This window comes from Mangifera indica, chromosome 6 (assembly GCF_011075055.1).
Source record: "Mangifera indica cultivar Alphonso chromosome 6, CATAS_Mindica_2.1, whole genome shotgun sequence".
Lineage (NCBI taxonomy): Eukaryota > Viridiplantae > Streptophyta > Magnoliopsida > Sapindales > Anacardiaceae > Mangifera > Mangifera indica.
In genome coordinates, this window is record NC_058142.1 from 17,740,382 (window position 1) to 17,764,348 (window position 23,967).

A 23,967-nucleotide genomic window follows, 5' to 3' on the forward strand; every position below is an offset into this window, starting at 1 on the left:
TGTAATACATATCTATCCCACTTTATGCTTCTTTTTTTTTTTTTTAATTAGTATGAATGGGATAAGATGGTGATCTGAATTGTAATATCTTAGTTTAAGTAATTCGATGCACTGTTTAGATAATATTTATTTTGGATACATGGTTCATCCTAAAACACTTAATAATTTAAAGAGCTCATAAACTATTAATTAGTCTTATCTTAGTTTCCCAAATGATGTGGGCAAATACAACCCTAATATCTTTCTTGTGTTTTGACAATGTGAAATTTACTTAAGATGCATATAATATTACTCAACATTTAAATATAGATTGATTGAAGATGAGGGTAACTACAAATACAATAATAGATGTAAAGCAAACTAGAAATTATGTACCAGATTAATAAAGCAAATAGACATACACTAAAGAAAAAAACTCGTATGATTTATACTTATTTACCCAAAACTATGGTTAGTTCAAGTAAGTTAATATTGTTTCAATATTTTCTCACTCCTCTCTTATTTCTATGAATGTATTTATTAATGAATTGTTATGTCTGTTGTTCTATTTATACAAACAAAAAAATAATGTGTTTATATATATATAAAAAAGCCATATATAACTTAAACTATGTTAGGATCCTTATTTCTAGACCAAATTCTACTAGAATTTTCATTTTTTTTAAAATTGTAAAACGGTTCTTTATAGGATAAGTTCAAATTGTTGATTATAACATAGCAGATAATGACTAGCGGTTACACCTTAACCGTTACATGAGTGAGAAACAGGTAGTGGCTTATAATTGAAGTTGGTGCAATTCCAACCATAGACGATTCCATGAATTCCTAATTGTCTTTGTTTCTAACACTTTCTTTCATATGTCCATCAATTACATGAGAAATCTCTAGTTGCATTTAGAAAATCCCTTCTAATGCGTAACACAGTGGTTGACTTTTCCTACTAAAGGCCCATAAAACTGTGGCTTTAGACTTTAGGCAATGAAATCGTAGCTGCCACAAATGTCTCTGCTACATTAGATAATAGACAACAGTTTTTATTCGATCAGCCAACAGTAAAAATAGCAGCTACATTACTACCCAAATGCAACAGTTTTGATGCGATCTAAGCTAACAACTTGTTTAGTCCCCAATGCAACAGTTTAGATTACTAAAGGCTACAATTATCAAAAACTTTACGCGATGATTATAAGTTATTTTAAGTAACGGACTATGTCATATTCAAGCAACGGTTCTTTAGCTAAGACAACAGTTATTAAGGATATTAAGCAACGGTTATAAACTATTTTAAACAATGGATTGTATCATTTTTAACCAACAGCTATTTATCTAACCCAACGATTATAAAAACATTAGACAATAATTTTAAATATTTTAAACAATAGATTGTGTCATTTTTAAGCGATGACTATTTAACTATTGCAACGATTAATAATATTATAAAGACAAAAATTTTAATGGTTAAAACAACAATTGTATATTTGTTGTTGTACTAGCTATATGCATTTAATACAACAGATTGTGTACATAATACAACTATTTTGTTTTATTTTTCTCTTTTGCCCTATTTTAAATAGATAATATATGACCTAAAGATATTAAAATAGGTAATCAAATAAGTAATAAAAGAATAAAAAAGAAAGTCATATATTGCAACAAAAGAATTTTCAATTTAAAGTTAAGTAATCCAAACTTGTAAAATAAATAGTTAACATAAATAATTTTAACACATCTCATCATAATCCAAAAAGAGAATTTATGTCCTTAGATGACAGTTATCCTTAAAAAAGGCCTAAATCACAAGTGTTCTTAATAATCATAAAATCACCATCCTTCAAAAAAAAAGAAAAAAAAGTCAATTAAATTATTATTTAACCAAATATCATAATATAATTAATAAACCATTATATGCTCGCATTCATAAAAACTATAACCCATTTTATATTTGAATTAATAACTCGTACATATGATTTACTGTGGTCAAATTTCACTGCACAAATCAACAAAATTGAAGAAAAAACAATTATATTACAACTTTTTATGAATAAATATATAATACACACAAAATTAACTTTTTATGAACCTATGATATATAAGGATACTGCATTGTTTAAACCATATAAATGCATAATCTTTAGATTGGGAAGACGTGAATCTTGCACTAATTATCAAAGTATTTATGTTCCTTGTTTATTTGAAAGCCGGTTAGATACATAAACAAGGATTAGATGCGTAAGTAATCATAAAAATTCACGTTCAATGCACTATGAGACAAGCATTGTTAGCTCTAAGCCACCCAAATAAACAAAATTGTTGAAAAAGTAAAGGAGAATGGCGCGTTGTACATGCAAGAAATATAAATTTTTTAGACATAATTCAAGCTAAAATGGAGCTACAATTATTGTCTTCCATGCAGTCTTAGGTGTCTTTTTATTTGCTGTCTTCCATGCTTGCAACAAACTCTTTAGAATTGTGTTATATTATATAAATTATGGTCACATTAAACTAGATCTACCCATGACTAAGGCTTAATGTCAATGCCTAAAATATGTTTCTATATTTCTCTAATCAATAAATAGGTAGACCCTGGAGAAGAACGATAAAGAACTGCATAATATTTAATCTACCCACATGGCTTCATTTCTTTATTTCCATATTGGTTACAAAAATAAATGAAATCAATGTTGGATTCCAGATTGTTTGTTTATCTCAAGGGTTGGATTTGAGTAGAGTTCAAATTAAACCGAGTTCAATTTGTTTGAGAGGAATCGAGCTCGATTTTGGTTTAAGTTCAAGCTCGAACTTAATTAATTAGTTGATTTTTATGGGAATTTTTTAAACTCGTGATTTTGACAAGTTAAAATTAATTAATTAAGGCTTCTAAGTTTTTTTGTCCCAATTCCAACTTGAGGGAAAGTTAATTAAACAGAGTCAACAACTACCAAATACCAATCATAGACTTCTAAATAAAAAATATTCAAGTATTAATTGATTCTTGTTGCATGTTAAACTATTGCATCAACACCAAACCATCACCCAAAACTAAGGCACAAAACGCAAAATTAAGGCCGACTTCTACACAATTAACTTTATGATCATGAGCTAATACAAAATAATAATTTACAAATAGTAGAGTCAGCATCCAACTTATCATATATTCATCAAAAGCATAACCCTTAACACAATACAAGGACAAATTATTCATATGATAAAGCATCCATAAAATCAAGGACTGATTTACCAATAACAATACCAATAATTAATAATAAAACTTCGCTTCTATATCATATTTTATTCTATATGAAAGAAAATTGTTGCTGTAAAGAAAAATAGATACAATTTACACAAGGTCAATCCATGGATTTTCCCTAGGTAAATCTAATGTATTAAGTGTTGGTGGATCTAGTAGTCTAAAATGGTCAAAAACCCATTGATTCTTTTATTTGAATATGTTAGTGGATCTAGACTAAGAGAAATTATATAAACAAAGAGACCAAAGAGAAGAAGAGTTAAAATACCTCACCTGGAATACGGCGGAACTGGAAGTGATGAAAGAGAAAGAGGGCTGAACTCCACTAATGATTCTTTCACTGGAGATTGAAGAAGACTCGGGCGTGACTACAACAATCTTGAATCTTCAAATTGAAGAGAACTTATGGCTGCTGGAGAGAGAATTGTGCAAGGCAGGGAGGTTTGGGATTGAAGAGTGTTTATGGCTACTAGAGAGAGAATCAAGCAAGGCAGGGAGGTTTGAGATTGAAGAGCGCTTATTTCCATTGGGGAGAGAATTGTGCAAGGCAGAAGGATTGGGCTTGAATAGGAAAAATAAGGCAAGGGAGGTTTGGGATTTAATAAAACAAATAAGGTTTTTCCTAATAAGATTTTAATTAAAAAACAAGATTTAATAGAAAAAATAAATCACGGAGGTTTGGGATTTAATTAAAAAAAATAAGTTTCTTTTTTTATTTAGCTATAACATTATGATAATTAATTGAAAATACAAAAGACATTTTTATATGTTAAGCTTGGATATTGAAACTACATTGATTTGAATTTCTTGAAAATCTCAAATTGGTTCGGCTCAAGTAAGTTTAGATTCAAACTGAATTAATTTACTCTTATAAGTCAACTCGATTTGATTTAACTCATTTTTTAATTTACGTTGAACTCAAGCTAAATAAAGTCAAACTCTTTAGTTTGAGCTCGACTTAGTTTCAAGAAGTAACAACCCTCTCGATTTAAACCAGTCTCAAATTTGAGTCAAGTCAAAATAAGTTGAACCAACTTTCAAGACAAGGTCAACTTGATTTTAGATTGGCGTGAAAAAAGAAACTAAATGTTTTATGAAATTGGTGCAAATTGATTAGGAACAGAAAAATAATGTTTGGTGCCTTCATGAAATGTCAGTTTAATTTGATGCATCATAACATTTTATATCTAATTAAACTATAGCTAAAATTTTGATATATTATAATGATTATTAAATGTGCTACTTTATATCCCAGAACACTACCATATTTTTGCAACCGTACCTTATTGTTAATTTTATAATACAACACTATTAAATCTATTGATTTTTATTCCATAATGCCACGGTTTTTATGTAATTGTTGTTTATTGTTAATTTTCTAATCAAAATTATTAAATCCGTTGCTTTATGTTCCATAATACTACAGTTTTTTGCAACCATTGCTTATTATTAATTTTCTAATGCAATAGTAATAAAACCATAGCTTTTATTGTTTTAAGCAACAACTTGAAATCCATAGCCAAGTTAAACATAGCCTATGTGGTAGTAAATGCTTGTCTTGCGATACATTTCATATTTTCCTAATTACAAAACTTGGTGCTCGTTTTGTTTTCTAGCTAAAGATTTTTACAATTCTATGGTACCATAGAAAGGGAAGTTTGACCACCCTTACAAGTAAAAGAGAAATTGAAATTTTTATCACTATTTTATTTTATATATACAAAAATATTATATATCTTAAAACTTAAACAAATATACCATAACAATAATCACCTTCTCTAAAATATCTCTCTTTAATCTTTTATACATATATTCTCTCTCCTCTTCTCTGTAACTTTTTTCTCTCTTCTTCATCTTCTTTCAAAGTGATAAAGAAATAAATCATACAAAAAAATCTTTACTCTCTTCATCCTCATCTTCAAAAACAAAAAGAGGAAGAAAAAAACTGAATTCTTCATATTAAGAGTTCTTCTAAGTGAGGATATAAAAAAAAAAGCAATCCACAAAAAAACTTAACTACATCCACTTTATACCCTGGAATAAATGATCATTGAAGAAGATCATTTAGTATGATTTAACTGAAAAATAAAAATTAGTATTTAAGGGTTAAAACTAAAAAAAAAATTTATGCTTAACTGGAAAAAAAAAACATTGGCGTGAAATTCTGGGTATTAAAGATTGGCGCCTTAATATATATACATATAAGGGTTGGCGACGCCAACCCTTATATGTATATATAATATTATAATATATATTATTAAATAATATTATAATATATATTATTAAATAATATTATTATATTAATATTATATTATATTATATATTATTTAATATATATTATAATATATTATATATTAATATATAATATATTATATTTAATATATTATAATATATAATTATAATTATATATAATATATTATATTATATAATATATTATAATATATTAATATTATTAATCATAATTATATTAATATTATTTAATAGAATTATATTATAATATTATTAAAATATTATATTATATTTTATATAATATATAAGTTAAAGCAAGGGTTCGCTAGCGCTAGCGAACCCTTGGCGTTAATGCTAAACGCTGGCGTTGCCGTCAACCCATTATAATATTATAATATATTTATAATCATATTATATTTTTAATTATAATATTTAAGGTTTATAATTAAATGGTTAACGCCAACCAATTTTTTAAGTCAATTTATTAATAATTTTTTGGACATATAATATATTATATTTTTCATCACTCTTAGAATTGTCACAAATAACTATAAAATATATTAGATTATTTCAACATCTTCATAATTTGGACATAAAATTTAATTACTATGACTAACTTCTGAACCATTTTTTGTTTAAGATTTTTACGATTTAAAACAGAGCATCTTGATAACCAAACGTTCTCCATATTTATATGGATTCGATCTCCACCAATCAGATTGAGAAAACATATTTTCTCTATCTCTAACAATATTACGAGTAACTTTATCTAAGACAAAATTATTATAATGTTATCATAGCCTGCATGTGTCGCACTTCGTTGATTTGGGAAAATAGAAAAAGATGTTGACTTTCTTATATTCATTACAATTTTGTGTTCTTCAGCGAGCCGTAATTCATCTACACATTGTCAATAATTCTTGAATTTTTTATCTTGGACAAGATCATAAATTATTGGAGTCCAATAATCTGGTAATGACCGTAATAATCTAGATATCTGCTCCTTTTGAGTTAATTTTATGCGCTTGTCTTTTAAATCATAATCTCTCATGCATGACACCAAGATGAATAAACATGTTGTGCACTGGATTCATCTTATAGTTTAAATAGTAGTCCTTAGTCAACATGTTCATCTTATATCTAACCAATAAATAAAGAACAATAATTTATACATGCATAACAATATAAATATTTACTTTAAACAAAATATATATTTTTTTATTTAAATATAAATAAATTAAGTGAAAATAAAAAATGTATTTTTAAAATATAAATAAATTAAGCCAAAATTCAATAAGAAGGCGTGACTAACCCAATACTTTTTTCCAAATCTTTCCAACCAAAATCAGTTTTCTAATAGTTTTTCATTTTTAAAATTGAACCAATTCGCTAATCAACAATATTACGAAAATTGTAATATTTAACAATGTTGATTTACTTAATTGAATTTCACTAAAATTAAATTGAAGTGATTTAGACTGAATCCAAATTGAATAATTTTGGTGCAATACAGTACTCATACATTTATTTAAGGTTTCTTAAATCCTTACCTGTGATCCTGTCAATATTTCGTCTCTGCAACAAGTTTTATCGGCCGATTGCTCAATATAATTTTTTCTTGTGCAAAATATAGATCTCTCTATCTTTTCTGGTATGTTCGAGATAGATTGCTCTATATATATATATATATATATATATATATATATATATTAAAAAAGAATCACGTGAATACTATTCTCTACAATATTCTCATGCTTCTGCAATCGAATTTATCAAGGATTTAGAATGGTCTATCGTTGCATAAAATGCAGAAATAATTGTTATAAAAAACAAAAAGGGTTGATGACATGCTTCTCTAATCAAATTTATCAAGGATTTAGGGAGGATCCACCGTTGCATAAAATACAGGAATAATATTTATAAAAAACAAAAAGGGTTGGCGTTGAACCCTTGACGCAACGCCAACCCTTATTGTTTTTTATAGCATACTGTCAACCCTTTTTCCCACCTTTTTTATTTATTCTTCTGATTAATTTACTGTTATACTATATTTTTTACAAAAGCTTTTTCAAATGAAATTATTCTTTTCTGACATATCTGTTGCATTATTTACATGAATAATTCACTCAATAATTCAACTGCCTCCCAGATTCAAACTCCCTGTCAGATTCCATTGGTATTGCATTTGGAGCTTAATTTGAAAAAATGGAAATATAGTGTCAAGAATTATTCATATGAAGTTTGAATCTGATAGGCAGTTGAATTATTAAGTGAATTATTCATGCAAAGAAAGCAACAGACATGTCAAGAAAGAATAATTTTATCTGAAAAAGCTTTTGTAAAAAACATAACATAACAGTAAATTAATCAGAAGAATAAATAAAAAATTGTTGGCAGTATGCTATAAAAAACAAAAAGGGTTGGCATGTCCAACCCTTAATAAAATTAAACAATTAAATAAGGTTGGGGTTGCGCTAAACAATTAAATAAGGTTGGCGTTGCGCCAAGGGTTCAACGCCAGCCATTTTTGTTTTTTATAAGTATTATCCTTGCATTCTATGCAATGGTAGACCCTCCCTAAATCCTTACTAAATTTGATTAGAGATGCATGCGGCCAACCCTTTTTGTTTTTTATAACAATTATTTTTGTATTTTATGCAACGATAGACCACCCTAAATCCTTGATAAATTTGATTGCAGAAACATGAGAATATTGCAGAGAATAGTATTCACGTGATTCTTCTTTAATATATATATATATATATATATATATATATATATATATATATATATATATATATATATATATCAATCTATCTCGAACATACCAGAAAAGATAGAGAGATCTATATTTTGCACGAAAAAAAATTATATTGAGCAATCGACCAACAAAACTTGTTGCAGAGACAAAATATTGACAGAAGAACAGGTAAGGATTTAAGAAACCTTAAATAAATGTATGGATACTGTATTACACCAAAATTATTTCAATTTGGATTCAGTCTAAATCACTTCAATTTAATTCTAGTGAAATTCAATTAAGTAAATCAACATATTGTTAAATATTACAATTTTCGTAATATTATTGATTAGTCAATTGGTTCAATTTTAAAAATGAAAAACTATTAGAAAACTGATTTTGGTTGGAAAGATTTGGAAAAAAATATTGGATTGGCCACGTCTTATTATTGAATTTTGGCTTAATTTATTTATATTTTAAAAATATATTTTTTATTTTCACTTAATTTATTTATATTTAAATAAAAATATATATATTTTGTTTAAAGTAAATATTTATATTATTATGCATGTATAAATTATTGTTCTCTATTTACTGGTCAGATATAAGGTGAACATGTTGACTAAAGACTATTATCTAAACTATAAAATGAATCCAGTACACAACCTATTCACTTATCTTGGTGTCATGCATGAGAAATATTATGATTTAAAAAACAAGGGCATAAAATTAACTCAAAAGGAGCGGATATCTGGATTACTAAGGTCATTACCAGATTATTGAACTCCAATAATTTCTGATCTTATCCAAGATAAAAAATTTAAGAATTATTGACAATGTGTAGATGAATTACCACTCGCTGAAGAACACAGAATTGTAATGAATATAAGAAACTCAACATCTCTCTCTATTTTCCCAAATCAACGAAGTGCGAGACATGCAAGCTATTGCAACATTATAATAACTTTATCTTAGATAAAGTTACTCCTAATATTGTTAGAGATAGAGAAAATGTATTTTCTCAATCTGATTAGTGGAGATCGAATCCATAAAAATATGGAAAGCATTTGGTTATCAAGATGTCATGTTTTAAATCATACAAATCTCAAGCCAAAGATGGTTCAGAAGTTGGTCATAGTAATTAAATTTTATGTCCAAATTTATTTTCATGTCCAAATTATGAAGATGTTGAACTCTATGTTGAAATAATCTAATATATTTTAAGTTATTTATGAAAATTTTAAAACTGATAAAAAATATAATATAATTATATATATATTATATTATATTATATTATATATTATAATAATATTATAATATAATTTTATTAAATAATATTAATATAATTATAATAAAATAATATTAATATATTATAATATATATATTATATATAACGCCAAGGTTGACGGCAACGGCCAACGCCAAGGGTTGGTGGCTAATAATATATATAATATTTTATATTATAATATATAATATATTAATATTATTATATATAATATTATAATAATATTATTTAATAATATATATTATAATATTATATATACATATAAAGGTTGGCTATATGTATATATATTAAGGGTTTAATATCCAGAATTTCACACCAACGTTTTTTTTTTTTTCAGTTAAACGCAAATTTTTTTTAATTTTAATCATTAAATGCTAATTTTTTTTCCAGTTAAATCCTAATAAATGATTTTCTTCGACGGTCATTTCTTACAAGGTATAAAATAGATGTAGTTGAATTTTTTTGTGGATTGCTTTTTTTTTTTTTATATTCTCACTTAGAAGAACTCTTAATCTGAATAATTTAATTTTTTCCTTCCTCTTTTTGTTTTTGAAAATGAGGATGAAGAAAGCAAGGATCTGCATGATTTATTTCTTTATCACTCTGAAAAAAGAGGAAGAAGAGAGAAAAAAATTGTAGAGAAAATATATGCATGAAAAATTAAAAAGAAGTATTTTGAGAAAGGTGATTACTGTTGTAGTATATTTGTTTAAGTTTTAGGATAAGTGACATTTTTGTATACACGGAATAAAATAGCGGTAAAAATTTCAATTTCCCGAAGAATAATTTAATTTAACTTGAATTTGCCATAAGTCTAATGTAACGATTGGTTTTCATTGCTAAAGATCCATGAAACCATAGCTTTAGATTTTAAGCAATGAAATCATACCCATCACAAATACCTCTATTACATTAGGTAATAGGCAATGATTTATATTTGATTAGCCAACAGTAAAAATAACCGTTGCATTGCATTTGGGTAATGCAACGGTTTTGGTATAACTTAAACTAACGGTTTGTTTAGATCCAAATGCAATAGTTTCAATTATCAAATGCAACTGTTATTAAAAACATTAGACAACACTTATAAACTATTTTAAGCAAAAGATTGTGTTGTTTTTAAATGACTATTTATCTAAAGCAACAGCTACAAAAAAATTAGATAATAATTTTAAATATTTTAAGCAATAAATTATGTTATTTTTAAGCAACAATTATTTAATTAATGCAATGATTTATTATTCTGTAAAGACAACGGTTTTAATGGTTAAAACAATAATTGTATATTTGTTGTTGTATTAACTATATGTATTTAATACAATGGTTTGTATGCATGATGCAACAATGTTTTTTTTCTTTTGCCCTATTTAAAGTAGCCAATAAATAATTTTAAAAAATTAAAATAGGTAAATAAAAAATAGAAGAATAAAAGATAAAGTCACATATTATAACAAAATAATTTTCAATTCAAAGTCAAATAATCCAAATTTGTATAATAAATAGTTAACATAAACAATTTTAACACATCTCATCATAATCCAAAAAGAGAATTTATGTCCTTAATGGAAGACATCCTCAAAAGATGTCTAAATCACATGCCTCTTCAATAATTATAAAGTTAAATACCCACTCTTTTTTCTACCATAATCAATCAACATCCTTAAACAAAAAGGAAAATAATTAATTAAATTATTATTTAACCAAATATTAGAATATAAATTATTAGACCATTATGTGTTTACATATCACGAAAAAAGATAGTAGCAATTAAGATTTATCATAATATTAGAATATAAAAACTATAACACACCTTATATCTAAACTAGCAATTCGTACACATGATTTATTGTAGTCAAATTTCATTGCAACAACTAACAAAATTGAAAAAAATTACAATTACACTACAACTTTCCATTAATAAATACAAGTTAAAATGCAATTGGAAAAAATTCATGATGAAGTGCATAAATAATCACCAAACAAGTTTATCAAAATTATTGTATAAGATAGGTGGTGCTAAATTTTAAAGAAAATAACAATGTTACCTTTCATTGTTTCGTACACTTGAAGCACTTAGAAGTGAACTAATTCTCGCAACCCAGTTAGTCAAATAACAGCTAAAAATAATATATTCAAAGTCAATTAAAAATGAATTAAACATACTAGGATGGTGCTATTATAAGTGCATCAAATCACTCACCTGCCATCCAAACCATGGCTCAATACATAAGCAGGAGGTGGAGTGGCAATTGCCAATCGGGATGCCGCTTTAAATGCCTCTGTTAACTGTAGAAAGCGTTTTGAGATTCAGGTGAAAATTAGTCAATTCCTGAAGTAAGCCATTAAGCATATATTAGCCTACCCAATGCCAACTCCCTTGTCTTCATTAGTTGCATCTAACTTATCAGCATCAACAGCAGAAACATCAGATCCAAGAATATTCATGGACATAGCAAAAGCCTGCTCCAGTAATGCATTCTCCTCATCCTATCACAAAAAGCATTCTCAGAACTAAATGATATTAAAGAAATATTTCACAGGAATAATCTAAAATGGTTCTCATTTATTAAGCATCAAACAACACACACGCATACCCAACCATGTACAGAAGTAGATAGAGACACCAGCCAGGATATTCAAGAACTGAATCAATCAAGATTCACTTATTGGCATGTATATCAAACGAAATTCTACATATGTGGAAACAAAATCATGATTGAAACGAAAATAATTTATTTCAAAAAATTTCTAGGGTAACACAGTTATTTTAATATCTTCACAATTTCATGTACTAAATATACAATAGACAAAAGTGACTGCCAAATCATCTATATTTCACTTCACTTGAAACTTCGGTTCTTCTTGTCAGTAAGCCTCTTCACCAGCTGAAATTCCTTGCTCGGTAGACATTACTTAAATTTCATTGACAACAGGGCTATATTAACCTTCTTATGGAAAAATGGTGATGAGTGGCAGTAACTGGATTTCAGAAACAACAATGGCAATAGAATAAAAGTAGTCACAAACAACAATATAAGAAATTAACAACAAGTCGATTGAGAACAACAGCAACAATGGAAGAATGCATATTAAAAAGGCAGACATAGTTATCATATAACAAAATTAAAAACATAAAAAAAAAAAATGCTGAAGACAACACATCAGTGGTTGATACAGAAAAAAATCAACTATGACAATGGGAAGATAACAGCAATTACTGTGACAAATTTCATTAAATTTTGATTGAAATGAGAAGTAAAATCAATTAACAAGAGAACTCACATACCTCTAATACATGGAAAAGTAACAAAAGAAATTCAATTACGAAAGAAACCATTAACATATATAGAAATTTAAAAAAAAAAATTATCTAGTTTGAGCATGACGTAACTAGCAATTTTGGAGGACAGATCTTCCAATGTATAAAGATGAACACAGTAGGACTCCAAATATGAGTTAAAATCTTCATTATAATGTTAATAACTTATCTTATCATCCAGATTTCTGTAATTAATGGATCATTTTTAAGTTTCAAGTAATATTTTTTCTTTCAAGATTTCAATTTAACCAGTATAAACATGAACACAGCAGAAGAACTTACTTGGCCGGTGGCTTTAAAACATTAGTCTTCTCCTTCATCTTCTCCATAACATCAACATCAATCACGACCGACTACGACGACTCTGTCGTTAACAAATTAAGCTTCAAATCAACCTCCGTCTCCCAAAAGCCTCTATTTCCACTGCTCTTGGCCATCTCACTTTTGCCACCACTACCGCCGGCCACCTCCCGCTAGCCCCAAGCGCAGCTCAGTTTCTTCAAAACGTTCAGCGTCGACGAACAAGGGACACTTAGGAGTGGCTGGCCAGCAGATTGGGAATTGAATGTTAAATGGATACGGATAAGGGTTGAATTAATTTAGGTAGAATGTACAAATGAATTGTTAGGAAAACAGAGTAAAACAATCCTATGCTTGGCGTATTAGTTATATCTTATACTAGGAATAGGTGTAGCCTTAATATATAATGGGCCTTATTGGGCTTAGGGCTTGAGCAGTCAATATTCAAGCGGGAGCCCGAAAATACTTTTAGACAAAAAGTATTTTTTCCTCTCATTATTTTTTCCTCTCTAAAGCTTTTTTTAATAATTTGAAGAGACTCAGATTGAATTTGTTGAGTGCAAATGAGAAATCTATTTTTGTTGTCGGTTTGGAGAAGTGTTGATATTGATATTTTATTTTTGTATATGGGAGTGAGACGACAATGTTTCACACTTTTTTCTAATTATTTTAATAAAAAACAAAATCATTTGACTTAAATATAAAATGGTTAGACTCGAGTTTGACTTAATTTAGTTTGAATTTAACTCTAATTCATAGCTTGAATTGATTTTTTAAATTTATAGTTTAGTTCAACTCAAATTATGAATCAAATTGATGATTCAAGTTTATAACTCGATTTAATTTGAATTCACAATTAAATCAATTCAAGTTTGAATTGATTCTTTTCTTATGTTTCTTTTAAATTTGAATGTTTCCTCTTCTTCTTTAATGAGTTTGTTCACCGGTCTAGTAAAATAAATTTAATTTCAAACTGATCAATCTAAATTCAAACCGAATTATAATTAATCATTATTTGAATTCAGTTTGACTCAAATCCACAACGACTTATAAGGTGATCAAATTTGCTATAATATTGCAAATGACCCCATATATACAATAAGAGCATGGACTTAGAGGATTAAATAAAATGATCAAACCCTCCATGTCTTAGAAAGCCTTCAGCCACTAGTGGAGGGCTTTACGATGAGCACATAAATAAAAACAAAAATAAAAGGAAAATTGGAAAATTTACCCATGATCATTAAATATATTGTTCTTCTTGTAACTATTGGTATCCTATTATACTAATAACTAAATGCTTGAGCTTGACTTGCATAGCTTGGAGATTCCTCCAAAGCCTTTTCTTTCTTCAAATGATTAAATCGAATAGAATAGATTGACATGATAATGGGCCAGGCTGGCTTCGGCTTGGCCCGTTGTGTCAATATGCTATGCCAAGCCAAGGCTTGCCATAGTGTGGACCTTGTGGGCTGTGTGGAGCACTTAACGGGCCAGCTCCTTGGTGCAGGATGACAATGTCCCCGCAGGTGCAGAATGACAGGGTTTCAATTTTTTTTTTTTTTAAATAAAATTTAACCTGCTACAATAGCTGATTATGCCCCGACGAGCTGCATCGAAAATGGTGAGCCTAGGTCAGGCTGCAAGCTGGCCCAACCCCCTGTTATGATGTCTAGAGTACATTAAGTTTTTGGGATGAGTTACTATGCATAAGTAAATTTCTAAACTCACTATGATCATCTTTAATGAACTAAGGAGAAGCTTTTGTTCAGGAAAGTTGAGGACGATCCAGTTAATCGAAGTCCCATTCAAGAAATTTAAGAAAGAGTAACCCTGAGTGGCCACAGCCTACAGGGCTGAAATTGTATAAATTGCCATTGACTGTCCTATTATGGGCCTGGAAGGACACATATTGCTGGCATAGAAATCCTGAATACATTTTATTGGATAAAGCCTAAAAATTGTGAAGTACTCAGAGTCTTTGATAAAACAAAAGTCTTTTCTCATGGATTACATATAACAGCATGGACACAGTAGCTTGGAGAATTGAATATTTATTTGTAAATTGTCTGGTTTTTAGATGAAATCTTTTAAAAAATGCATGTGAAAGCTTAAAGTCTTCAGGTTTGCGGACAATTAGAGACCCAATAACATGATGATAAATCAAATAGTTTATATATGTTAGTTCCATCATTTGTAAATGGCCAAACGACTATTTCCCACCCAAGGTATGCTGTATTCTCAAGTTTCCCCCCTTTAACTATCAAAATACCAAATACCCACCCATAGACTGTTAAAAAAAACGGATTCAAGGGTAAAATCGTCATTTTATCTGTAATATTAAAAATAAATTACAATTTAATCCCCGTCTCCCCCCCTAACCGCTAAAAACTAACCATTTCCCCCTAGGTCAAGTTTTGAAAAATAGCGTTCCCCCCCTTAGGGTTTAGTTTTCAATCCCCGACGCCAAATCCGAAGCCATCGTCGACGACGAAGCCTTCCCGACGCACCACCATGCTCCAACGGCCTTTCTTCTCTCCTTTGGAACACCGATCAGCCCCAGATCTGGCGAAGACGACGACCTGAAACGACGAAGCTCTTCGTCGGGAGACGAGGCTCTTCGTCTTCCCAGACGACGACTACCTCTTCTCCATCTGGGAAGATGCGACGTCTTCTCAGACGGAGACGAGCTCGTCGTCTTCGTCTGGGAAGACGAAGAGCCTCGTCTCCCGACGAAGAGCTTCGTGTCAGACAAAGAGCTTCGTTGTTTCAGGTAGTCGTCTTCGCCAGATCTAGGCCGATCGGCGTTCCAGAGGAGAGAAGAGAGGCCGTCGGAGCATGGTGGTGCGTCGGGAAGGCTTCCTCGTCTGCAATGGCTCCGGATTTGGCGTCGGGGATTGAAAACTAAACCCTAGGGGGGGGGGAAATGCTATTTTTCAAAACTTGGCCTAGGGGGAAATGGTTAGTTTTTAGGGGTTATGGGGGAAAAAGAGATAAAATTTTAAGGTGTTAGGGTTCCGTTAAATTTAACAGCCCATGGGTGGGTATTTGGTATTTTGATAGTTAAAAGGGGGACACTTGAGAATGCAGCATACCTTGGGTGGGAAATAGTCGTTTGGCCTTTGTAAATCTATACGGCAGAAACAATTGTGTTGAAGCCTTTATTACAGAGAATATTGATATAATAAAGAAAAACATTAATACTAAATTAATAAAATTATGTGTATGTATTTTTAATTATATAAATAAGTATATAGTTAATATATTACTAAGTGATTGGATGATTTTAAATTAAAGATAAAATAATATTAAATTATATGATAATATATTATTTATATATCTATTTATATACTAAAAAATATGTATGCGTAACATTGTTAATGTTTTAGTCTAGCCTTGTCTAATGAGCAAGCTGTTTCAAGTCAGTGACAAATTACATAAAAGAAAAGGATTACTTAAAAATAAAAAAGAAAAAAGAAAAAAGAGAAAAAGAGGGATTGGTGGCCTTCTTCGTGTTTAAACACCAAGCACAGATGGACACTGTGTCCCCAAGAGGTGGACCATGAAGCTGCCGTCTGTCTCTATCACTATTTTGTTCATAGAAAAGTGATTTTGGACATGAAATGTGTCACCTATACAATTTATAAAAAATGGGACGTCTGAAGTAGATGGATCATTTTCATGTACAGTTTGAGGTAGAGGTGTCAAGGAGTTCGAGCCACCCACATTTTTTGCACAACCTACTACGGTAGTAAAAAGTGACATTATCCTATTTTGTTTTATCTACTATTTTGTTTAGATGTATCAAAATAGAGTATCTTTATTATAATGTATGAGAATGAGAAGTCCGATTTCGCTCTTACTTATTTCTACAAGGATTCTTTTACTGTATTTACACTGTACTTATTTTTTCACATTTGAGCATACAAAAATAAATTTGTCCAAACTATTTGAACAATGTTTTCATTTAAAACATTTAAAGTGTCTTCATTATTAAAGTATTCAAAAAGAAAAAAATAGTTAACAAAATTATAAAAACAAAATAAAAACTAAGTTGTTAAACATAAATACAATTTGATTGAGAGAATTTGAGATTGATAGATTAAAGAAAGTTTGTAAATATTAGGAAGTGGAGTTTTTTTGAGTAAAATTTTAGAGATTTCTTTAGTTAGAATACGAATATAAATAATAGAAATACATAAATAGTTTTGCATCATTTAAAAATAAATAAAAATATATAGTTTGAAGGGTCAACTCACCATTTTCAAAGTATTGTTCTTGGTTGTACTAATTTAAAGTGAATATAAATTTATAATATTTAAGAATTTATTTTTTTGAATATTTTATTATTAAAAATACGGGCAACCTATCGAAAGCTCATAGGCCGACTCAGTTAATGCTTAGCATGGCACAATCCGCTACATTACAAGTCGTGTCGTGCGCTCTCATAAGATAACAAGCGAGCCTAACCCGTAAGGATTGCACTATAGCGGGCCTCGGCTTAGCATGGCCCGACCCAATTTAACCCATTGACAAATCTAGTTCGAGGATAAGTTTGGCCACATTTGTTGGGAGGACTTATATGCATCTAAAAGCTAATCAATGAAACCATGTATATCCAATTTTAAATACCGAGATAATGTATTATCATGTGATTGAATGATTCTATAATACTAAATTACATGATGATATATTATTTAAATATTTAATTGGGTATTTAAAATTATATGCATATAAGATTGCTCAAAGTTAATTTCTAGCTCATTGGCATAATTGTACAAAATCTCCTTTCACTAGAAATTATTTTTCTTCTTGTTTGACAATTTTTTTTCCTTCTTTAGCAATTTTTTCTCAGATGACTTTTTTCTTTCTTTGATATTACAGTTCACTGACTCAAATAAGTCAAGCTTGAATTAACCCTTTTTATTCAAATTGAGCTCAAGTTTGTTTTTTTAATGTCAATTTGGCTCAAATCTACCTCTAATAATAATAACAACAAAAACAATTGACTTGTCCACCTAATTAGTAAATACAAGAATAAGAAAAAATAGTACAAAAATTATACAAGTATGATACGATAAATAGTGAAAAATAAGTTTATAAAAAAACACTCATAAATTTCACATACGGAAAAAATATGAAACATATATATATAAGTTTAATATGATACTTTGTCAATAATATGTTTTTAAAAATACGGTAATATTAATAATAATTTTAACACTTTTTACGAATCTTTAATGAAAATAAATATAATAATTCAAATATAAATTATTTAATTAACTATTAAACCTAATATAACATAATATATAATCAAAAATCAAATTTTGTCTCAAGACTCTCAATAAAAACTTCGTTGAGACTCAAACACAAGATACATGCCCGCAATATTAAAATCATTACAAAACTAACATAAAAGAATTCAAAATTGATGTCAAACAAGCCTATATGATAAATAAAATAGCCTAAAGAGCATACTACTATGCACTTTAAAAGGTTTATCATCAAAACATGCAAATAGAAACTTTTAACTAAACACATAAACAATAAAGAATAATACTAAGGTTAGTAAAAATTCATGCACAAGTTGTTAGTGCATCCAAAGTAACATTTAACTAAAGATCAAAATCCAATTTAACATCAAAAGTACTTTCTTATGTTAGAAATAGAACTAAAAATAACTTTCCCAATACATAAAAGAGTTGATTAATTTTGAGGAATAAATATGATCATACAATGAAATTAGAGGTGGTGCATTCACTTTACCAAAAGATAACATTATGTTACAATCAAAATCTTCCACCTATAAAACACATGTGAAACAAAATATTATAGTGCCAAACAGGAAAAACTTGTTTTGTATATTTGAAGACAATCACCTGATGAAGACAAATGCCTAGAAGAAAAGAATATATCTTGGTTGGAACTTGAAATTTCTCTACATTTTGACAGCAACAAATTTAAATTAAAGAAGATGGTTTAGGTGTTGGAGACTTTGAGTGTTTTTGTGGAGCATGAATCTTTGTACAAGGGAGAGAGAATGGGAAATTCGGGATTAAGAAGAAACAAATTGGTTTTTTTTTTTTTAAATCGTTATGACATTATTGTAAATAATTGAAAATATATGGGACAATTTTGCACTCTAAGCTTAGCCAAAATTTCAAAAATACGGCAAATATAAAATACAGTTGAATGATTCGTGTTTAATACGTTTTGGATTCAAAAATTCTTCTCAACATGTTTAATACGTGAATTAAACAAGAATGCAAATAATACATGTTTTTACTAACTAGGATTGTCCATAATGTTAAAATGTAAACTTATAATGTTGAACAATAGACTAATAAAAATAGAGATTATTGATGAAACAACAACAACCTAGTTGACTATGCGGGTTGACCTGTTGACTAATAGGTTTTGACCAACTTGTTAACTAATGGGTTGGACAATCAAGTTTTTCTAACCCGACTGTAATCTGAATTTGCATAAAAACCCTAAATATTTGGCCATTAAATTGATTGCCTTCCGGCCATCCTCCGACAACAAGACCATTGGGCTTTTGATGCTCTGTCGATGGAGAGTCATCTCATTCCAACTTTTGACACCAATGTTGTCAGAATCTGTCAAAATGGCGAGGAAGAAAAACACATCTAATGTCTCGGTTTTGGCTTTATTTTTGTCGATTCCAACATTACTTCGATGTGATTTTAATTTCAATGCATGTAAAAACCATCTAGGCTTCATCCTAACATGTTTCTAACATTCAATTTCATGCAATTTGGCTGAATTCAATTCGTGCCCAATATCCAAATTTAAACATAATTTCAATCATAAATCAAAATTCAAATGATAATTGCACATAATACACGATATAATTTATTGAACACATGACATATTTGCAACCTACGCTCTAATACCAATGTTGAAAACAATCAAACATGTCAAATCAAATTTTGTAAATTACAGTAAACATAATTTAGCGTATTCAGCTTCAAGTTTGCAACAAAGCCCATTCGAATACGGTACAAGGTGTTGATGTGAGTCATTTCCATGACCCATTTGCCCACGCACTGTATTCCTTTGGGAAGACATTAGTTTCTGTTTCTTTTCTATGGCTAAGAAGAAGAAGAAGACATTATTATGGAATGACAGTTTTTGGATATTTAAATAACATTCCAACTATCATCCAATAACCTCAAACACCTACCATTTGGCAGTTAAGTAAACCGGATGGAGTTAACCCATCATGGGCGAACCCATACCTAATAGTTAGAGAACAACAAGTTTCAGCAGGTCTTCGCCAAAAGTGCAAGAAACCACCAACACCACCAACTGGACAACCACAAAAGGCCAAAGGCTAGTCACAAAAGAGCAACGAACATCATGAAAGTTCCACAATACCACAACAAAATGTGCAGTAGCAGTTGGTTGATCAATGAGTGTAAATATTCATTTTCAACAAGAGACACATGACTTAGTGGTGGAACAGTGAGCTAAAAAATAAAATCAATTGTGTAAAGATCCAATTCAGTTATAAACTAAATTAGAGACTACACAGCGTCTAAGCTAGTAGTTCTTCTATTTTGCTCTGTTTTTTGGCTGCTTTGTTTTTGTCTTTTGGTGATTTTGTTTTCTAATATAGACGCTGGATTATAGCTGTTGTATTTGGCGACGTATTGTGACATTACTATATATTGTTTAACAATAATGCATTATTATAATGGCTTCTATATGCTTTCTACACATCGCAAATTACTATTTCCTTTCTTTTCTATATACTATATATTGTTAAATGTCTTCTTTAGCTTTTGGTTTCTATATGACATTTATTTTTTCATAAGATGTTATGAAAGCTTGTTTGGCGATTGTTTAGACACTTCGTTATAAAATTTTTTCACTTGCGATTTAGCATATATAATAGTAATGAAATGTTAATATCATTTATCTTATATAATAACAATGAAAAATTGTAATGTAATTATTTTTTTCTTCTATTTGGTTGGTTATTGCAGTGAAATTTGACCACAGTGGATCATCTATATAAGTTGTTAGTTTAAAAATAAGGTGAATTGTAGTTTGTGTGACATGTTAGCATATAGTGGTATGTTAACTTATATTCTAATATGTGATTAAATAATAATTTAATTGACTTTTTTTTTTCTTTTTTATTAAACGATGATGATTAATGATGGTAGAAAAAAGAGTGAGTATTATATGATTATTGTGGAGGCTTGTAATTTAAGCGTTTTTTGAGGATTTCTTTAATCAAAGTCATAAATTACTTTTTTGCTTATGATGAGATTTGTTAAAATTTTTTATTTTAAGTACGTATTATACAAATTTTGGATCACTTGACTTTGAATTGAAAATTGTTTTGTTACAATACATGACTTTGTTTTTTATTATCCTATTTCTTATTTGATTATCTATCTTAATATTGTTAGAGAATTTATTATCTATTTAAAAAATGACAAAAGAAAAAAAACAAAACAAAGCTATTACATTATGCACACAAACCGTTGTATTAAATATATACAATTAATGCAACAACAAATATACAATTGTTGCTTTAGCCATTAAAACTATTATCTTTACAATATTACAAACTGTTGCATTAACTAAATAGCTGTTGTTTAAAGTTGACATAATTTGTTATTTAAAATATTTAAAACTGTTACCTAAAGTTTTTTATAACTATTGTCTTAGCTAAATAGTCGTTGCTTAAAAACGAGACAATTCTTTACTTAAAATAACTTATAACCGTCACCTAATATCTCAAATAATTGTTGCTTAGCTAAATAGTCGTCGCTTAAAAATGACACAATTTATTATTTAAAATAACTAGCAGTCGTCGTCTAATGTTCTTAATAACTACTACTTTTAGTAACCAAAGCTGTTGCATTAGGAACTAAATAAACTGTTAGCTTTATGTCAGACATGATTTCATTGCACCATAAAACTGTCGTCTAATGGACTAAACAAACCATAAAACTGTTAGATAGCGCTAAAACTGTTGCATTTGGGTTACTAGTGCAACAATGATTTTTACTGTTGGCTAATCATATATAAATAATTGTCTATTACCTAATGCAACGAAGGCATTTATGGCAGACATGATTTCATTGTCTAAAGTCTAAAGTCCCGATTTTATGGTATTTAGCAATGAAAATCAACTACTACATTAGACCTTTTATAGTATAGTTCACTATGATTATCTTTAATGAATTACGAAGAAGCTTTTGTTTAGGATACATGTATCCCCTCCCTTCTTGTCCCTGTCCCCGTCCTTATCCCTATCCTTACCTCTTTATATTAATATTTTTAATTAAAATATTAACATATCTTTATAGTTTTAGATTGTTTATATTTTTTAAATTTACTTTTATTATTGTTGTGTATATTAAGATGATTAATATATAATATTTGTGACATTTAAAATAATAAATTAATTTTAATTTTAGTTAATTTTATTATTTAATATATTTATATTGTGATTAGAGAGTACGAAGAAAAAAAATTTTTCTAAGGGGATTGGGACAAGGAGGGGATGGGATGGGATGGGATGGGTTGGGATGAGAAATTCTTGTCATCCTTGTAACAGGGATGGAGATCGATATCCCTTACAAGGATGAGGACGAGAATTGAGATCCTCTCCCCGTTGTCATCCCTAGCTTTGAGAATTCAATTTTTATTTGTAAATTGTTTGGTCTTTAAATGATATCTTTTAAAAAATACATGTGAATAATGAGTAACAACTTGCTCATTAGTCAACGCTAGGCTGAAATATGAGTAATATTATATATATACATTTTTGAGTATACAAATGAATACATAAATGATGTGTTGTTATGTGATTTAGTGTTATTTTATTTTTAATTAAAAATTACTTATTCATATGATAATATATTATCTATATAAGTATTTTTGTATTAATGATATCTCTTAAAATAATACATCTGAAAGCTTAAAGTTTTCAAGTTTGTAGATAATTAGATCACCTAATAATATAATGACAAATCAAATTGTTTATATATATGTTAGTTCCCATTTGTACATGCGTAGGGCAGAAACAATTGTGTGGAAGCCTTTATCACAGAGAATCTTGATACAACAAAGAAAAACATTAACATTTTAAAAATAAAACTATATATATATTTTTTGAGTTAAAAATAAAATAATACTAAATTACATAATAATACATTATTTATATATGTATTTATATATTCAAAAATATATATATATTACATATATCTCAGTCTAGCGTTGACTAGTAAGCAAGCTGTTACAAGTGCCAAATTGCACAAAAGAAAAGGATTACTTCAAAAAAAAAAAAAAAGGATTGGTGGCCTTCTTCGTGTTTAAACACCAAGCACAGACGGACATTGTGTCCCCAAGAGGTGGACCACGAAGTTGCCACAACGTCAATATTATCTTCATTATTTGACAATTATACATATAGATGATCTATAATTGAGAGATTTTAAATTAAAAATAAAATAATATCTATTCATATGATAATATATTATCTGTATATGTATTTATGTACTCAAAATTATATGCACATACAGCATTGTTCTTTGTCTTTTAACACTAAATTATACAATAAACAATAAAAAAAAGTGGGCATTCTCTACAAGAGAATATTTCTTTTAATAATATTTTAAGAATTCCTTATTCTTCGTTTTTTATTAAGTTTGTATTTTTTTTAATTGTCAACATTTTACAGGGGATAACAATACTTGTTGTATCGAACTATCACAATTTTTTTCAAAAGGCCCAAACGTTGTTTTATTTTTATTAAATTGATCGAACTCTCATATTTTTCTATTGTAGAGTCAAACTTTCAA

At 28.6% G+C, this 23,967-nt stretch overlaps 2 long non-coding RNA genes across 3 annotated transcripts; both read right to left on the reverse strand.

Annotated features, from left to right (window-relative positions):
- Positions 1-666: 666 nt before the first annotated feature.
- Positions 667-3,831, reverse strand: LOC123218133. The gene is made up of 2 exons (XR_006502629.1): positions 3,521-3,831; positions 667-1,008 (listed from the first exon to the last, which is right to left on the reverse strand). It is a non-coding gene; the product is annotated as an uncharacterized LOC123218133 (long non-coding RNA).
- Positions 3,832-11,292: 7,461 nt separating this feature from the next.
- On the reverse strand, positions 11,293-13,559 carry LOC123218291. Of its 2 annotated transcripts, XR_006502663.1 has the most exons (3): positions 13,103-13,479; positions 11,702-11,988; positions 11,293-11,618 (listed from the first exon to the last, which is right to left on the reverse strand). It is a non-coding gene; the product is annotated as an uncharacterized LOC123218291 (long non-coding RNA). The 2 variants fall into 2 exon arrangements; XR_006502662.1 differs by having other exon boundaries at positions 11,293-11,988; positions 13,103-13,559.
- Between the last annotated feature and the right edge of the window lie 10,408 nt (positions 13,560-23,967).